The sequence below is a fragment of the Neomonachus schauinslandi genome, chromosome 4 (genome assembly GCF_002201575.2).
Source record: "Neomonachus schauinslandi chromosome 4, ASM220157v2, whole genome shotgun sequence".
NCBI lineage: Eukaryota > Metazoa > Chordata > Mammalia > Carnivora > Phocidae > Neomonachus > Neomonachus schauinslandi.
This window is the reverse complement of record NC_058406.1, coordinates 140,776,204-140,796,968: the sequence shown is the minus strand read 5'-3', so window position 1 is coordinate 140,796,968 and position 20,765 is coordinate 140,776,204.

Here is a 20,765-nt window from a genome sequence, read left to right as displayed (position 1 = left end):
ATACTGGTGATGGTAGGAGAAGATCTGGATATATAAAAATCAAGTCACTCACAAAATATGACACCAAGTAAGTTCTCAGACTCCTCTGCTATAAATATCCATCACAATCTCTTCATTTTCAACCCTGTGTTTTCCTTACTAACTTAATGATTCATGTGGTGCTCAAAGTATAGATCATCTCAACGCTTCCTACCATATACATCCGGAAAACTCTGTTGATTCTTCAAAGTTTAGATAAAATGTTTCCTATAGAATCATTACATCAATACTTTGTAATTTCTACCTGCGAAATTAACTGTTCCTTTATCTTGTCTTACTGTTTTTGATAAGAATGCATTCTAGCCCTACTATGATGGCTTAAAGAAGTCATAGTTGATTGGACTAATGATATACAAATCTGTTGGTAGGCTGTTCAATTTACTAAAGCAATCAATGAAACAGGCTCTTTCTATCTTTTTTGCTACGACACCTGTTTGTAGGCACCATGATAACAAAATGGCCACTTCTTTTCTCATAGCCTGTGTTCCGGGTTAGAAGAATCAGAAAGGTCAAGAACATTTTGCTAGTGAGATATAGTCTGTTTCTTTAGAAGTGAGGCCATCTGTAGAGAACCCCTCTAAATATTTAATCAGGTGATATGAACACTCCAGCTGCAATAGAGTTTGAGAAAATAAATATTTTTAAATTCCAGAATCTAAAGTAGAGAACACTGGAAACATCAGTATGTAAGTGACTCCATAATGTTTCTTCAACTGTCATAAACTAACCAATTTTACTATTATATTATAGGTATTAATATAATTTATATGCAATTCTGATCTCTTTGAAGGAAAATACTATAACTTTAATAATCTTATCCCTCATGCCATGAATAATTTTTAGACTATATTTGTAGAACAGATAGCTCCAGGAAGAAGATACTTTTGATAGAACCACAGGCTTTGAAATAAGACACCCGAGGTCTATACACTAGCAGAAGGGCAACCTGAAAATAGACAAATCATGATTAAATCAAGGTAATCTTCCAATAATCTTTCTGCTAACTAGAAAAAAAAATTCCCTCTGGAAGAAAATAACATAGTTTTGAGCCTCTATATTTTTGTCAAGCTATTTTTCAAAGAGAGATTTAATCATAATTCATTCCTACCATTCATTCATTCCTCTCACCCATCTTACTCTCACCCATGAGAATTCCAATAGTTTTACATCCTAGCCAACCCTTAGCACTATCAATTTTTAAAAATTTATTACATATGTAAGTGATATTTCATTAAAGTTTTATTATTTATTATATTGAAGACTAATTATGTTGAGCATTTTTACATGTGTTTTTTGACTATTTGTATGTCATATCTTGTGAAGTGTGTGTTCAAAATTTGACCATGTTTTAATTAGTCTTCCTTTTTTCCTTTGTAAGATATTTTTATATTCTCTATCCATTATCACATATATATCTTTCAAATAAGCTCTCCTCGTGTCAGTTTTACTGTTTTATTTTATTAATCATGACTTTTTATAATATTTTTATTAAGATATAATGTGCATACCATAAAATTTACACTTTTAAAGTGTAGAGTTTAGTGTTTTTCTTCCTATGGTCACAGAGCTGTACAATCACCAACATTATCTAATTTTAGCTCAGGTCTTTTTTTTTTTTAACATTATCTAATTTTAGATGTGGAGAAATTTTTAATTTTGTAGTTCAATTTATCACTTTGTTTTCTTTATATGACTCATATTTTCTGTCTTTTGTCTAATAAATCTTTGTTTATTCCAAGTTGCAAAGGTTTTCTTCCATGTTTTCTTCTGAAATTTGTACTTTCAACATTTTTTAGTTAAAGTGTGTCCATGAAGTTTGTTTTTTCATATGTATATCCAATACTGACAGCACAGTATGTTGAAAAGGTTATTCTTTCTTCGTTAAAGAATCGTGTCAACTTTTTTGACCATCTATGTGTGGGTCTACTCTTTTTTTTTTTTTTTGTAAATTTTTATTTAAATTTTAGTTAGTTAACATACAGTGCAATATTGGTTTCAGGAGTAGAATTCAGTGGTTCATCACTTATATATACCACACCCAGTGCTTATCATAACAAGTCCCTCCTTTTTTTTTTTTAATTTTTTTTTTTATTTATTTGCGAGAGAGAGAATGAGAGACAGAGAGCATGAGATGGAGGAGGGTCAGAGGGAGAAACAGACTCCCTGCTGAGCAGGGAGCCTGATGTGGGCTCGATCCCGGGACTCCAGGATCATGACCTGAGCCGAAGGGAGTCGCTTAACCAACTGAGCCACCCAGGCGCCCAACAAGTCCCTCCTTAATGCCCATCACCCATCTAGCCCATCTCTTACCCACCTTCCTCCATCAACCTTCAGTTTGTTCTCTATCATTAAGAATCTCTTATGGTTTGTTTCCTCTCTCTTTGCATGGGTCTACTCCTATTTGTATATTCTGTTCCACTGATTCATTATACCAATATCATTTGGTCAGTGTGGCTCAATAGTATGTCTTGATATCTGGTTCATCTGTTTCTAAATTGTGCACATCTATTTTAAATATTTTCATATATTTCTAAATTGTTTTGGATAGTGTGTATACTTTACATTTACATATAAATTTTATAATCAATTTTTCAATTTCTAGAGAAAATCACTCTGGAATTTGTATTGTAATTGTGTTTAACTGTAGATCAAATTGGGAATGATTGCCATGTTAACTATTTTGAGTCTTTCAATCCATGAACATGGTATATCTCTACATTTACTTGTCTTCTTTGGTTTTTCTCAACAATTATTTTTAGTTTCCAGTGTATCTAAATATTTCATGGTTTCAATGGTATTTTATTTGATGTATTTTCCCCATTTTTTTGAGGTAGAATTGACAAAACTGCAAAAGTTTAAAGTTTGCAAAATGATGACTTCATATACATATACATTGTGGAATCATTGCTACAGTCAAGTTAGTTAACATAATTAACACATCCATCACCTTACATAGTTCCTTTTTTTTTTTTTTTCTGGAGAACAGATACCAAAATTTTAAGTAAGAAATATACAGCAAAATTTTATATATATCTATCTATATCATATCATATTATATATGTGTGTGAATTTGTGTCTTGTTTTAATCCTATTGAGAATGGTGCCATTTTTGTTTAAGCAGGCAATAGACCTGGTTAGTTAGGTTTAGGCTGTAAGTTGCAACACACCTCTTATGGGCTGTTACTCCAGTGTCAGTTAAGTTTTCAAGGACTTTGAAGTGCTCTTCAGCTCTGTCCCCAATATGTGCCACCCATGGACAGCCTGGGTGGTGGTCTACTTGCTGGCTCAGTTCTCAGTCTTTTTTAATGCTGATTAGGAATAGTTCTACACATGTGCAGCTCAGGTGTGAGCTCAGGATTTTTTTTAAGCAAATTTATAGATGGACTTTCATGAACTCCTTCATCTCATTATTCTCTCTGGTACTTTCCAGTTCCCTGTGCTTCCCCTTTCCACTTCCCTGGCCAGAATGCTGGGGAATTAGTTACCCCATTCTGTCTTGTACTTCTGAGACTGTACTCACCTACAGGGCCAACCAACATGGCAAACCAAGGGGAAAATAAATTATATTTATTTTCTGTCGTTTTGGTGTTACTTTGAATTCTTGTTTTCTTCTTCAATATACCTGCCACTATTTACATTCAAAAATGCTCAATAGCTTCCCTATGCATTCTTTCCAGGTTCTATAACTTCATTTGGTGAGAAAGACAGGGATGAATGTGTTTACTCCATCTTACCTGGCACTAGGTCCAACAGCATTATTCTTAACAACCAAAAACTCAGAAAAAACAAAATGTCCATAAATGGCAAAATCAATTGCATATATTTATAATATAGAATAATAGCATATTTATACCAAGTACTGTCATTCATCAATGAAAAAGAATCAAAAATTTCTGCACACAACAGCATTGATAAGTGTCATAGACAAAATATCAGGAGAGGAAGACCATGATAAAATAATGCATACTATATAATTCTATTCATATAAAGTTCAAGAGAAGGTGAAACTAACTTATGAGAAAGTTAGACTAACTCTTACCTTTGGGGAGAAATCAATGATATGGAGTGAAAATTAGGAAGGCTTTTGGGGTGCTGGAAATGTTCTATATCATGAACTTTGTGAACCTTATAAGGGTTACATAGTTATTGTCATGTACACTTAAGAACTGTACACTTTTACTATATGGATATTATACCTCATTATAAAAATCTATAAGGAAATGAAAATAATAAAGTGAAGCAAACAGTGGTCATATCACATTATATTTTAATTTCTTTTGTGCAGAAACTTCCAGAGTGACTATAATTGCTACTTGGTTAATATGTGTTATTGCTCTATCTCCCTCATGAGGTCAACTTGGCAAATACTCTCTCTACCATCCTATTTCTTAAACGTTTTCTCTTTTTCTCTTTTTAACTCCATTTCCATCTCTCATATACATACACTTAGTGTCATTATGCAGTTTAATCCTGAATCATGTGAGTTTAAATACAAATCTAAAAATAGCTAAATATTTATCACAAATTTGAAACAAAATCTGAATAAATGAAAGACTTCAGATTTTTGTTAAGCTTTCTGAATATGAAGAACATTAATCTTCCAAGGTGAAGAAAAAATCCATAGTAATAACGAATTCTATTCTTAAGTTGTAAATCATAATTTCAATTTTCCTTAGAGTTAAAGCTTTTGGTCCTGAAAATAAATGCGTGGCCCTTAGAAGATCATCACATTTTTTCAGAAATGATAAGCACTCAATTAAGTCAGTGCAGTTAACAATGGAATGTGTCATATATTAGGTTGTTAAATAGATCATATGGTGACTCTAATTTCCTACGACATAGAGTTAAAAAAATTGTGGTAGAAATTTTTGGGTTATTAGCTCTCTGGAGTTGTCAACACATGTTAGGTAGTACAACTTTAGTAAACTTCTCTGTCATTTGGTTAACTGATTGAATCGTTTGTACGTGATTTACATAGGGTGAAATAGGAATAGCCTAACAACATTAATTATATATCAAATAACAGGCATAAACTGACCAATTTGCATTCACTATCTGTACTTTGTGTATTTCATGAGCAATAATATATTGCACCCTATACACGTGGTAAATGACAACAAGGAAAGTTTCATTGTAGCTGCAATAGTGACTCTCTTATTTCAAAGATAAAACTCCTATTAAAATAATAGAGAAACTCAAATGATCTTTGTTATTTTAAAATTATTTATGCAGGAAAAAATAGTTGTTCCAATGAGTTTTTAGAAAACTTTAAAACCATTTTCAAAAGCAGAAATAATTGCCAAGTTCTAGAAATTTCTTTATATTAGTTTTTTCTTCTGGAAAAATATGATTACAAACAGAAGGATTTCTCACAATGATTATGCATGAAAGTAAGCACATTAAATCAAGAGTAATTTTAAGAGACCATAACATTTGTTTTAATTAGAAGCAGAGCAATTTTCATATTGCAACATAACATTTGCTTTTTGCTTCTTAAACTTTATTTTCAAAATTGACTTGGTAGGGATATAAAATAAGGTAGTCACATTAGATCTTTTAAAATTCCTCTGTGTTTATAGTTATTATTTATATTAGAGAACATTTAGTTTAAACTAAAACTTAAAATTCCATGTATCATAGTAGATGATCCACAGCAATCATAATGTTTAGGACTGGAAATGTAATAGAGTAAACTGACCATTTCAAATGATTAATCAAATTAAATCCTTGCCTATTGAGTTTTTTAAGGACGTATCTAAAGGGAAAAATTGAGTTTTATTCATTTAATTAAAAATATCTGCTGATCTATCTTAATATAATTATTCCCTCCATCCATTCTCTTTTATTATACATTAATTCATTAAGCAAGTGAATAAAATAAAATCACTCCCTAAAATTCTCTGGTAATAATATTGGTCACTTTTTTATACTGCTCTACAGTCTTATTTGAACCATGAATAAAATGACATATCATTCTGATTATATTGATTAAGGGTAAAATTATTTTTTTGGTAGATTTTATTTATTTATTTGAGATAGAGACAGAAAGAAAGAATGAATGGGGGCAGAGGCGGAGGAAGAAGCAGACTCCCCACTGAGCAGGACCCTGAGATCATGACCTGAGTCAAAGGCAGATGCTTAACTGACTGGGCCACGCAGGCACTGTAAGGGTAAAATGATTTAAACTAGGTGAAAATGATTAATATCAACTCAGTTTATTTTCTTTTCCTGTTAAAAGATATATCTTAAAAAGTTTTTGTTATAAAAATGCATGCAAAACTACAAAATAAAATAAATCAAGACTGACTGAGAAAATTGGGACAGAGGGAAAATGAGGATAGGAAAAGGAGATGATGTCAGAAGTAAGATGAGTACACTGAAAGCATACCAAATGTTCCTGTACATCTGCTAGAGACGGGACACAAATTTAGCCCAAAGCTTTCTAGTAGTCAACACAAAGAAGGATCAATGATTCATTTAATGGGTCACAGTATCCTTGAAATGAAAACAAAAAGTACTCATTCAGGAAAAGACCTATTACGACACTATAACAACAACAACAAAAAATCCCATGTGTCTTAATAAAAAGAATATTGTAAATTACATCCATACCTACATTTTTACAATAGAGTATAGTCAGATAAGCTCTGACATTTCTAGTAATAACATACTCAAATTGGGCTGTACTATGACACAGCAAAGCCAAAGCAATCTAATTTGGATGGACACAATTATCAGATGATATGGCTTAACCCTGCAATCCACTGCAGAGTGTCCAAAGCTGGAGGCTTCATATTTTCACTTTGTCCTAGGAGCTGTCCTATGGGCACACACGAGTGCTCATGTATGCAAATAGGAACATAGATAAAGGAAATCCAACACCAATTTCAACAGAAAAAATTTAATAATATATTATTTTTTGCTCCATTTTTATATACTGTGGCTTATACATAGAAAGGCTTGAAATTGGTTTGTTTATTTGTTTGTTTCTAACAGATGATTTTAAAAATTCCAGATCTGAGCAAAGGGCTAGCTGAAATACTGTTTAGGAAATTCTGAATCATTAATTCTCAAGTGAGTAAGAATAAGTGACAATTACTTCCATGTTATTCTTCCTAACAGCTTTTTGTAATTTTCTATTTTATTTTATTTTATTTTATTTTTTGTCCAGTATAAAACCAATTGTTTTAAGAGTTAGTAAACTCTCACCTAGTCAATAGGATCCAACAGTACATTAAAAGGATTATTCATCATGACCAAGTGGGATTTATTCCTCGGCTACAAGGGTGGTTCAACATCCACAAATCCGTCAATGTGATACACCACATTAATAAAAGAAAGGACAAGAACCATATGATTCTCTCAGTAGATGCAGAAAAAGCATTTGACAAAGTACAACATCCTTTCTTGATTAAAACTCTCCACAGTATAGGGATAGAGGGAACATACCTCAATATCATAAAAGCCATCTGTGAAAAGCCCACAGTGAATATAATTCTCAATGGGGAAAACCTGAGGGCTTTACCCCTAAGGTCAGGAACATGACAAGGATAGCCACTCTCACCACTGTTGTTCAACACAGTACTAGAAGTCCTAGCCTCAGCAATCATACAACAACAAGAAATAAAAGGAATCCAGATCAGCAAAGAAGTCAAACTCTCACTCTTCACAGATGACATGATAGTCTCTGTGGAAAACCCAAAAGACTCCACCCTAAAATTGCTAGAACTCATACAGGAATTCAGGAAACTGGCAGGATAGAAAATCAATGCACAGAAATCAGTTGTATTTCTTTACACTAATAATGAGACAGAAGAAAGAGAAATTAAAGAATCTATCCCATTTACAATTGCACCAAAACCCATAAGATACCTAGGAATAAACCTAACCAAAGAGGTAAAGGATCTGTACTCAGAAAACTATAGAACACTTGTGAAAGAAATTGAGGAAGACATAAGGAAATGGAAAAACGTTCCATGCTCATGGACTGGAAGAACAAATATTGTGAAAATGTCTATGCTACCCAAAGCAATCTACATATTCAAAGCAATCCCTATTAAAATACCATCAACATTTTTCACAGAGCTGAAACAAATAATCCTGAAATTTGTATGGAACCAGAAAAGACCCCAAATAGCCAGAGGAATGTTGGGGGGGGGAAATCTGGTGGCATCACAATTCAGGACATCAAGCTATATTACAAAGCTGTAATCATCAAGACATATGGTACTGGGACAAAAACAGACACATAGGTCAATGGAACAGAATATGGACCCTCAACTCTATCATCAACTAATCTTCAACAAAGCAGGAAAGAATATCCAATGGAAAAAAGTAGTCTCTTTAACAAACGGCGTTGGAAAAACTGGACAGCCACATGCAGAAGAATGAAACTGGATCATCTTCTTACACCATACACAAAAGTAGACTCAAAATGGATGAAAGACCTAAATGTGAGACAGGAATCTATCAAAATCCTACTGAAGAATACAGGCAGCAACTTCTTTAACCTCAGCTGCAGCAACTTCTTGCTAGACACATCTCCAAAGGCAAGAGAAACAAAAGCAAAAATGAACTATTGGTACTTCGTCAAGATAAAAAGCTTTTGCACAGCAAAGGAAACAGTCGACAAAACAAAAAGACAACCTACAGAATGGGAGAATATATTCGCAAATGTCTTATCAGACAAAGGGCTAGTATCCAAAATCTTTAAAGAACTTATCAAGCTCAACATTCAAAAAACAAATAATCCAGTCAAGAAATGGGCAGATGTGAACAGACAGTTCTCCAAAGAAGACATACAAATGGCCAACAGACACATAAAAAAAATGCTCAACATCACTTGGCATCAGGGAAATACTAATCAAAACCACAATGAGATACCACCTCACACTAGTCAGAATGGCTAAAATTAACAGGTCAGGAGACAACATATGTTGGTGAGGATGCAGAGAAAGGGGAACACCCTTATACTGCTGGTGGGAATGCAAGCTGGTGCAGCCACTCTGGAAAACAGTATGGAGGTTCCACAAAAAGTTAAAAATAGAGCTACCCAGAAATTGCACTACTAGGTATTTACCCAAAGGATACAAACATAATGATCCAAAGGGGTACCTGCACCCCAATGCTTATAGCAGCAACATCCACAATAGCCAAACTATGCTAAAAGCCCAGATGTCCTTCAACAGATGAATGGATAAAGAAGATGTGGTGTATATATACAATGTAATATTATTCAGCTATCAAAAGAAATGAAATCTTACCATTTGAACTAGAGGATATTATGCTAAGAGAAATACATCAAGCAGAGAAAGACAATTATTTCACTCATATGTGGAAGTTAAACAAAACAGAGGATCATAGGGGAAGGGAGGGAAGAATAAAATCAGATGAAATCAGAGAGGGAGACAAACCATAAGAGCCTCTTAAATACAAGAAACAAACTGAGGGTTGCTGGAGGGGAGGTGAGTGGGGGGAATGGGGTAACTGGGTGATGGGCATTAAGGAGGGCACTTGATGTAATGAGCACTGGGTGTTGTATGCAACTGATGAATCACTAAACTCTATCTGTGAAACTAATAATACACTATATGTTAATTAATTAAATTTAAATTTAAAAAAAAGAAAAAAGGGGGCACCTGGGTGACTCAGTCCAGTGAGTGTCTGCCTTCTGCTCAGGTCAGGATCTCAGGGTCCTAGGATCGAGCCCTGCATTGCATTGGGCTCCCTGCTGAGCAGGGAGTCTGATTTTCCCTCTCCCTCTGCTCCTCCCCACCCACCCCACCCCCTGCTCATGCTTGTGCTCTCTCTCTCTCTCAAAATAAATAAATTAATTAATTTAATTAAATTAAATTTAAAAAAGAACTTAAAAAAAGAGTTAGTAGAACTAAAATGGGGTTGTCATCATCTTTCGAAAAGTAATAATGCTGAAGAGTTTGTACATTCTGTCGGCAATTACTCATATGTCTGCCACACTTCCATTGTTCTGCATGAGCTTCATTTACTTATATACTTAATAGATATCCTGGATTAATCTAAGAGTTAAAGTAGTGCAGCTTTTATTTCAGGACCAAATAAAAAAGTTTAAAAAATATGTTTTCAGATCGATGCCAGGCAAATGTTTTCAAGTTTGAAGGAAGTTTGAGTGCAATCATTTATAAAACTTTTAAAAATGCAGGTGTCTGGGGACGCCTGGGTGGCTCAGATGGTTAAGCGTCTGCCTTCGGCTCAGGTCATGATCTCAGGGTCCTGGGATCGAGTCCCACATTGGGCTAGCTGCTCAGTGGGGAGACTGCTTCTCCCTCTCCCTCTGCGTGCTGCTCCCCCTGCTTGTGCTCTCTCTCTATCTCTCTGACAAATAAATAAAATCTTTAAAAAAGTAAATAAATAAAAATAAATAAAAATGAAGGTGTCTGACATACATTTCAAATATCCTAAATTAGAAATTGCAAAGTGTAAGGAAAGAGCAAATCAAATATAACTGTTCAAAAAGGTCCACAAGTGACCCTTATGTAGTCTATGTTGAGACTCATAGATTTGTTTTAAACACATTAAATAGGGAAAATATTATAAAAATGAAAATAATTCCTTTCTTCACTTTTAAAATTCAGCCCATTCAGACTGATCACCCAGTCAGATGTCAAAAAGAAACTAAAACAGATATGTATACCACACACATTGTAGGGTGAAGAAACATTACACCTACAAACCTCCTCCATTTTGCTATCGTGTTGCCTTTTCTGTCTTTGAATAGCAACCACTCAGATGAGTGCGGAATTCCAGGAGCACAGATTTGGGACTCCATGTATTCCTGTGACCATGTGTGTCTCTTCACTCACCGCTGTGCTCCTGATTGTGGTCATGTACCACTTAGCAAATATTGCACACGCAATGCAAAACTTCAGCCAGGTAAAAACTGTAGGCACTAGAATAAGCATTATAAAATGAATTTTCTAGACAGTATTTTTCTTTTTTTGGTGCAACACATATGCATTTTTACAGAGATTTTCAGAAAATTTCAGAAAGTAACATAGTCACTTATAGATGAACCAAGGAATAAAGAAGTCCCAAATAAAAAGGAACATCTTAATTTTCCTTCTGCCTTCCCATTTACCACACCTCCTAAATTTCTAGAGTAAAATATTGGACTTTTATTTTTAAAAATTAAATCTAATTGTTCTGCTCTATTACAAACCTGGTTTACTTCAAGAGTAACAAAAGAATGGCTTTTAACCAGCTACAAAGTATCTCTGACTATATTTTTCGTTTAAAAAATAGCTAGTTTTATTCTTCTTAATATGTCTCAACAACTATGAACTATGTGTTACACACTGAGGACAAAACCCTTATTTGGTCTAATATTGAGCTTGATTCACAATGCTTTAAATGTTTTTCTTGGGAGAAAAACCATGAGAGACTTTTCACTGTGGGAAACAAACTGAGGGTTTGTTTAGGGGAGGTCAGTGGGGGGATGGGGTAATTGGGTGATGTGCATTAAGGGGGGACATGTGATGTGATGAGCACTGGGTGTTTTAGCAACTGATAAATTATTGAATACTACATCTGAAACTAATGTACTGTATGTTGGCTAATCAAATTTAAATACAATAAATGTTTCAATAAGAAAAAAAGTAAATTTTTTCTTTATTCTTAATTTTTTCTTTATTCTTTCTGCTCCTTCTGCTGCTTCTTCAACTTGTTTGAGTCAAGTCTAGTTTAAAGTAGTGTCTCTCTAGTCTTTCTGTATTTACAATGTTTTTGTACATTCTGTCGGCAATTACTCATATGTCTGCCACACTTCCATCGTTTTGCATGAGCTTCATTTATTTATCAAGTCATGGTCACTAAGTATCTTCCTTAAAGTCTAACCTTTCCACAAAGAATAAAGTAAGAGAAAAGGAGTCTCTTTTTCATGCACTCAGCAAAATCTTAGCATAAAAATGCATAAAAGATAGAATAGTTAATTGTCTTAAGCAAAGGGGTTCCTGTGGTGGGAACCATACAGGTGCAAGGGAGACCATTTGAATGTTTCAGATATTAGGGACTGATAGACAGTCTTGAACCATTCACTCGGAAAAAAAATACTGCCAGACGCTTGTTTAAAAATGTACTGCAGGCATGTCTCTGAGATGGAACACCATAAAAAGTGATACAGCCTAAATGTGGAAATAAAATTAACCAGGGAAAATATTTTGATTCATGTTTCTCAGTAGAAGTATATGCAGAACTTCTGCTTCTGGTAAAGTGGATTACTTTGTGGTAGACTGTCGTTCCTGCTAAACACAATTAGAAAAGCTGAGAAAAATCTTTTTTTTTTTTAAGCCTTCAGATAGCTTATAATCCCGTAAAGACGTAAAGATCTGATAATCATGGTCTCTTGTGTTTATAGGGACAAAATTAAAGACTTTATGGGCCTCAAATACATGGTAAATTATTGCCCCTATCCCCGAAGACGTGCAAGGCAAGAACCTAAAATGCTTAGCCAAAAACCATTGAAAAAAAGCTGAATTTTCAGCAGTCTTTCCTGGAGAGGTAAAAATAGATTTCAGGAACTGTTAGGGGAGGGGCCCCCATGATGTTTTCAAATTCCATTAAAAACCTTGGTGAGTGACAGGAATGAAATAATAGACTGAGTATTACCAAAGTTAAGATGCAGCCTTAATTCCCTGCTTGCTTTAAGTGTTGAACTCCCCATTCCATCTGCCATTGAAGGAAACAAAAAAGCCTATTATTAGGAGGATATCATGTGAAGTCCCTGAATTTTTATACAAAATATCCAGCATTAGATTGAAAATTACTGGGCATGGCAACAAGTAAGACAATGTGAGAGAGAACTAAGAAAAAAAAAATTAGATGATCTAGATGCACAGATGATTCAAATGTTATAGTAGGTAAGGACTTTAAAATAATTTTGACAGTTTTGTTTTGTTTTGTGGAGTCTTTAGGGTTTTCTCCATTTATAAGTTCAAGCCCAGCAGTATTTTACTTCTTTCTTTCCGATTTGGATGCTTTCTTTTTTCTTGTCTAATTGTTCTGACTAGGATTTCCAGTACTGTGCTGAATAGAAGTGGTGTGGTGGTCATCCATGCCTTGGTCCTGATCTTAGAGGAAAAACTTGGTTAACACTGAGTATATTAGCTGTGGGCTTGTTAAGTATGTATGGTCTTTACTATGTTGAGGTACCTTCTTACCATACCCAATATGATGACAGTTTTTACCATGAAAGGGTAATTAATTTTGTCAAATGTTTTTTATGCATATATTGATATGATCATGTGACTTTTATCTCTGTCATTCTATAAATGTGGCATACCACATTAATTGATTTGTTTATGTTGAACCATTCTTGTTCAGGGACAAATCCCACTTGCTCATGATGTGTGATTCTTTTAATGTGCTATTGAATTGGTTTGTTAGTATTTTGTTGAAGATTTGTGATTCTATGTTCTCAAAGGATATTAGGCTGTGGTTTTCTTATCTTGTAGTGTCTTTGTCTGGCTTTAAAGTTGCAGGATACAGGAATGTCTGGGTGGCTCAGTCAGTTAAGTATTGGACTCTTGATTTCTGCTTGGGTCATGATCTTGGGGTCCTGAGATTGAGCCCTGTGTTGGACTTTGTGCTCAGCACAGAGTCTGCTTAAGATTTTCTCCCTCTCTCTCTCTCTGCCCCTCCCCGTACTTGTTCTCTCCATTTCTCTCTCAAAAAAAGAAGTAAAGTTGCAGGACACAAAATCAGCATCAGCTGCATTTCTATATGCTAACAATGAGCCACCCAAAAAGGAAATTAAGCAAATAATCCTGTTTACAATAGCGTCAGACCAAGGAGATAAAAAACTTGTACACTGAAAACTATAAAATGGTGATAAAAGAAATTAAAGAAGTCAGTAATAAACAGAAAGAACCTATATTCATGAACTGGAACAATTAATATTATTAAAATATCCATACTACTCAAAGTGTTCTACAGACTCAGTGCAATCCCTATAAAAACCCCAGTGGTATTTTTTTAGAGAAATAGAAAAGACAATCTTAAAACTCCTATGAAACCACAAAGACCCCAAATAGCCAAAGCAATCTTGAGAGAGAAAAGCAAAGCTGGAGGCATCATACTTCTTGATTTCAAATTACAAAGCTACAGCAATTAAAACACTACCTCACTCATATAAAAACAGACATATAAGCCAATGGAACAGAATAAAGAGCCCCCAAATAAACCCACACATACACCATCAGCTGATTTTCAACAAGAATGCCAAGAATGTACAATGGGGAAAAAGGATCATCTCTTCAACAAATGGTGTTGGGAAAACTGGATATACACATGCAATAGGATGAAATTGGATACTTATCTGACACCATACATAAAAATCAACTCAAAATGAATTAAAGAGTTAAAAATTAAGGACTAAAACTATAAAACTCCTGGAAGAAAATATAGGAGAAAAGCTTCATGACTTTAGTCTGTGCAATGATATCTTGAAAATGACACCCAAAGCACAAGCAAAAAAGGCAAAAAATAGAGAAGTGGGACCACAACACACCAAAAGCTCCTGCATAGCAAAAAAAACAAAAATAAAAACAAACAAAAACAAAAAGCAAAAAACAAAAACAAGAAAATGAACAGGTGACCTATGAAATGAGAGACAGTATTGGCAAACCATCTATTTGATAGTGGTTAATATCCAAAATATAGTAGGAGCTCCTTCAATTCAATAATAAAATACAAATAAACTGATATAAAAATGGGCAAACAACCTGAATAGACATTTCTCCAAAGAAGACATACAAATGGCCAACACATGTATGAAAAGGTTCTCAACATCACTAATCATCAGGGAAATGCAAATCAAAACTACAATAAGATATCACCTCATACTTGTTATGATGGCTATTATTAAAAAATAAAAGACAACTGTTGGTAAGAATATGGAGAAATTGGCACCCTTGTATACTGTTGATGAGAATCTAAAATGGTGCAACCACTATGGAAAATAGTATGGAGATTCCTCAAAAATTAAAATAGAACTACCATATGATCCATCAATGCCACTAATGGGTATATATTCAAAAGAATTGAAATCAAGATCTCAAAGTGATATATTCAGTTCCATGCTCATTGACACATTATTCACAATAGTCAGATATGGATACAACCTAAATGCCCATCATGATTTAGATAAAGAAATATGGTATATGCATATAATGGAATATTATTCCACCTTAAAAAAAGGAAATTCTGCCATATGCAACAACATAGATGAACTGTAGGATATTATGTGAAGTGAAATAAGCCAGTCATAGAAGGACAAATGCTGCATGATTCCACTTATATGAGGTGTCTAAACAGTGGAACTCATAGAAACAGAGAGTAGAACGGTGGTTTGCAGGGGCTGGAGGCAGAGGGAAATAAGGAGTTGCTGTTCAGTAGATATCAAGTTTCAGTTACACAAGATGAGTAAGCTCTAGGGATCAAGTATACAACATTGCGTCTATAGTTAACATTATGTAGGCACCTAAAAATTTGTTAAGAGAGTAGATCTCCTGTTAAGTGTTCTTACCACAGGAAAAAAAAAAAACAAAAACCTGACTAACATGTTCAAGAAAAAGTCTGAAAAGTGGGTTAAAAGGATGGAAAAAATGTAGACATCATCTGATAATTGAAACCTATATATTTTTTATTCAATTTATTTAAACTAAAAAAACACAGTTTATTCATTTTCCCACCCCACTCCCCATCTCTGGCAATCACTAATCAGTTTTCAGTTTATATGAGCTTTTTTTCTTTATTTACTACTATTATTTTTTAGATTCCACATATAAAAGAGATCATACAATATTTGTCTTTCTCTGACTGACTTATTTCACTTAGCATAATGCCCTCAAGGTCCATCTATTTTGTCACAAATGGCAAGATATCATTCTTCTTTTAAGATTTAATAATATTCTACTGTGTATATATACCACAATTTCTTTACCCATTCATCTATCAATGGACACTAAAGTTGCTTCCATATCTTGGCTATTGTAAATAATGCTGCAGTGAACATTTGGGTGTGCTTATATCTTTTTGAATTAATGTTTTTCGTTTCCTTTGGATAAATACCCAGATTTGGAAATTAAGAACTCAACAGTTAGATTTAACAGCAAATTAGAGTAGAAGATAGGATTAGTGAACTGGGAAGGAAGAATAATTGAAAGTATGCAAATACACTGAAGCAGAGATAAAAAGAAATAGAAATATAGAAAATATAGAGGAGATAAGACACTCAAAGTACAAATTTCTTACATATATTTAAATGGAGTCTGAGATGGAGAGGGAAAAGAATGGGGCAGGATCTTTATTTGAAAAAATTCCTGGCTGAGAATTTTCCAAAACTAATGAAAGGTATATACCAGTAGATTCAAAAAGCTCTAAAACCTAAACATAATAAATATAAATAAAACCAAAACCAAAAGCTGGCATATCAAAATAAAACTACTGAAAAGCAAAGACAAATAGAAAACCTTAAAATCCCAGCAGGTTACTTTATGTATATTGATAAGTTTAAATGGAAATTCAAAGAGGGAGAGAATTGGCAAGGCAATCATGAAGAAGAACAAGAAAGGAGGATTCATTCTACGAAAAAAGTCAAAATTTATGTATAATCCTCAAAAATTAAGCTATTTTGGCATTGGTGTGGGGGGGAAAATGTACCTCTATTACATAACAGAGACTATATAAAGAGGCTCATACATATATAATCACCTGATTTATAACAATGATGGCAATGTGGTTCAATGAGTAAAGGATGGTCTTTTCAATACATAAAGCAGGGAAAATTAGACATATGTAAAAAACAAAAACAAAAACAAAACAACACTTGACCTTAAATTCATACCATACACAAAAGTCATTTCCAGATTTGTTGTAGATTAATTGTGAAAGGTAAAACAATAGTTTTCTTTGTTTCTTTTAAAGCTTTATTTATTTTAGAGTGTGTGTGAATGAGAGAGTTGCAGAGAGGAGAGGGGCCGAGGGAGAGGGAGACAAGCAGACTCCCCACTGAGCAGGGAGCCTAAATCAGAGCTCAATCCCAGGACCTTGAGATCATGACCTGAGCCGAAATCAATAGTCACACACTTAACTGACTGAGCCACCCAGTCAGTGGCTCCAAAACAACGGTGTTTTTAAAAGTAAACACAGGAGAATTAAACAGTTTGAGCAGATGAGTGAGGAGTGAAATCGAAGCTAAATTTCAATGCTGGCTCTTTATGGCCGTAAGAATTTGGCTTTGTTTAAACATCCAGTAATTATACAGGCACAAATGAGCTGTGTCTGAAACTCCTCATTTTTATAAACTTGTAGGTCTGTGAAAAAAAATGCTGATCAGCACGAATAAGGTGCATAAAAGATACAGGTATTTTATTCAGATATATATTCGGTTCTTTTAATTTTGATTTTGCTGGAATTAGTTAAAATAATACTAGCTTGTACAAACACTCTTTTCTCACTTTCATCATAATGACTTAATCCAAAATGCAGCTGAGAGCTACACCTTAATCACAAATCCCAGTTCAGTTCTTGAAATCAAATCCAGATGTCGTGCCCTTTGGGGGACTTCCAGCCTCACCACACATTAGTCTTAAAGGAAGACGCAACATGTGTCCAAATTCAACCGTAAGAAAACATTGAAAGCATCAGAGCGAGTCATGTAGATTTCACTAATAGATGGTCTTGAAGGAGGCCAAATTTGAAGTAGATTTAGAATTGTCAGAAAACAACATAGTGACAAATACAGAATTAAAAGTGAGCACTTGCATGATTATTAACACATTGGAGAATAAAGTTTTATTTTTCTTGTGCTACATAGTTTAATACATGTGGCTGGCTTTGTATGCAGCATCTCTTCTTGCCCCTGTCTCTAAACCTGAAGTTGGATTTGGTACTTTTTTCTACTGAACATTAAAAAAAAAATCACATAAAAATCATTAGTGAGCAATTGGAGATTCTAAAGGAAAACAGAACTTTTACTTTTAAACCTGCCACAGCAAACAACTTAAAGTTTAGTTAGAAATGTTTATTTTCTTCTAAGTCTCTCTCTGGCCACAATTCCAACCTAGAATTTTCTCCTTACTCCATTTCGCCCTTTCTGCTGTCTTTTAAATGCCTGTTTCTCTGATATATCACATTCCCCATTATGTTCAGATCCCCAGAATGCATAGATTATATCTTTGCTCATGCAGGTGGCTGTTCCTGCCAGTTAGCCAGCCCTTTCCAGCACTTCCTATATCCACTAACCCCGTGAATAAAATCCTTTTTCTCATTTATATATATCCCACAAAAAACTTCTGTATCTCCCTCAAAAAAATCTCAAGAACACCAGAATTTACTTGTGATCCCCAGGGTTCCACTGAGTACTGGCTTAAACTCCTCTCCTAAGGAATAAAGGAGCCTTCTCAATGTTCTCTTCTGAGTAGTGTTTTTGATCTGGTCTGATGACTTATCTTTCAAGAGTCTCTTCTCTTAATTCTGGACTTGTCCCTCTCAGTAGAGTCAGGCAAAGTTATACTTGAGTCAGCAGAAGTCAGTAGATATATCTTAAGTTCAGGGAATATGCAATTAGTGCTACAAAAGGGGAAATACAGAGGGGAACTCAGAAGTTCAGTCCTCACCTACTAACCACATTTCATCCTAAGAGTCAGAGCCCACCTGCCAGAAACATCTTTATGTGGGCCTTTTTTCCACTTTAGTTTCTAATACTGGTATCTCTGCCTTACTTTCAAAGTTAACTTCTCTATGACAAGCATATAATTTGTACCCTTAAAACAACCTAAAATGAGTGGCTAAGTGTTTCTACATCCTAGAGTCTTGGAAAGTCGTCTGTTTTTATTTCCAAATCTGCTTCTTCATGTCTCTTTTGGTCATATCAGCTCTATGTAGGACAACCATCAGACCAGAATTAAATTAGTGGGTAATTTCAGTGCCTAGGGCAAGTTCTGGAGGCCAATTTTTTCCTGTTCTCTAGCACATATGACCTCAGGCAGCTGAGCCACATGTTAGTAATCTGCAAATGGCCCACTTTGAACTGACAACTGAAGTTTCAAGACAGCGATTCCATTTTATCTACTAACGGTGGGCATTATTACCTCTAATCTTCTTCCTCTTGAATTAGCTTTACTAAGAGACCAATAGGAGGGAGGAAAATTTGGGGTTTTAATGAATTCAAGGTCTTTCCAGAAGGGCTTATTAATAAATAGCTCTTGAAGTAACTATCTCTGGGTAATTCTAACATTTTCTCCACATCATCTTATCACAAAGTCTCTGGAGTTCTAAAATATATGTAGAGGTCTCTTATTACCTGTCTTTTTGACTTATGATGAGAATCTTTGTCATCTTAATCCTGGCTACTTTCCACTTTATAACATATTGCCCCCAAAACAGAGACATGTCCACCTTATGGAATTCCTAGGACTAGTCTTGAACATGATTTTGTAATCTTTTTCATTTCTCTACTTTATACCTCCTACTCCTGAGCATTTCAGTGGCATATTCTAACCACAAATCAAAATATTTTTCTTATGTCACTGGCATTACATTCCCCATACATTTCTCTATTTTTTTGGTTTTTTTTAACCTCAACAAATCATTCTAATACTCAATTGATGACCGAATCACCCAATAGAGTACTTTCTCCAAGAAATTTTACCTCTCCAGGCAACATCAGCCATGGACATCTTATTACAATCCTGGAAAGGTTTTGCTATCTTAAGAACTTGGTTAACTTTTGTAGCTCAATTACATATCCATTACTAGCCTAAGACTTTAGAATATCATTTCTTGATTCTTTCACTCAATACATGAAATGGTACATGAATTTAGCATTTTATTTTAATCTTCAGTATTAAACTTTGCAAATGTTCATCTCATAATGTTCCTCTTCTATGAAATCATATGCCAACTATCATCATGGTTTGTGTCATTTGCCAACCACAGTGAGGAAACACTCTTGTCTCACTTTCATCATGGTGATTTAATCCAAAATACAGCTGAGAGCTGCACCTTAATCACAAATCCCAGTTAAGTTCTCAAAATACAACCCAGATGTTGTCCTCATTGGGGGACTTCACCACACATTAAAGGAAGACTCAACATATGTCCAAATTCAGCCATAAGAAAACATTGAAAGCATCAGAATGAGTCATGTAGATTTCACTAATGATTTTGTGGGGAGACAGAGGGCAGGGTTAGCACTGAGCACCACACTATAAACAAGTTAGTCTTTAAAAATTCCTTTTAGGGATTTCTAGTTCTCAAAGATCGTATTTGGTTAAACAGCCAACCTGTTTCCTTTCCCTTTGACTTCTCTACCTTTTTCTCATATGACACATCATAGTCTGCCACCTTTTACAAACACCTTCTCCAGACATGTGGACTTGGGTTCTACCTTCCCTGCATGTAGAATAATACCGTCAGGACATCTGGCTTTCTCCAGACCTCTCTGGAATGTTATTGATATAAACTTTCTCCATATTCTTCATTATTATCATAAAGTGTTCAAGGGTTTCTTCACATTTCTTGTATAAGTTATCAAGTATTCTAACATGAAATAACTATTCTAATGTGATCTAATTTATAATGGTTCTCTATGCATTCTATAGCATATTGTAAATATAAGTTTCATAGAGATTGGCATAATGTGTATTTATTACAACTACAAGTAATACTTTAGTTACATAAAAAGGACATGC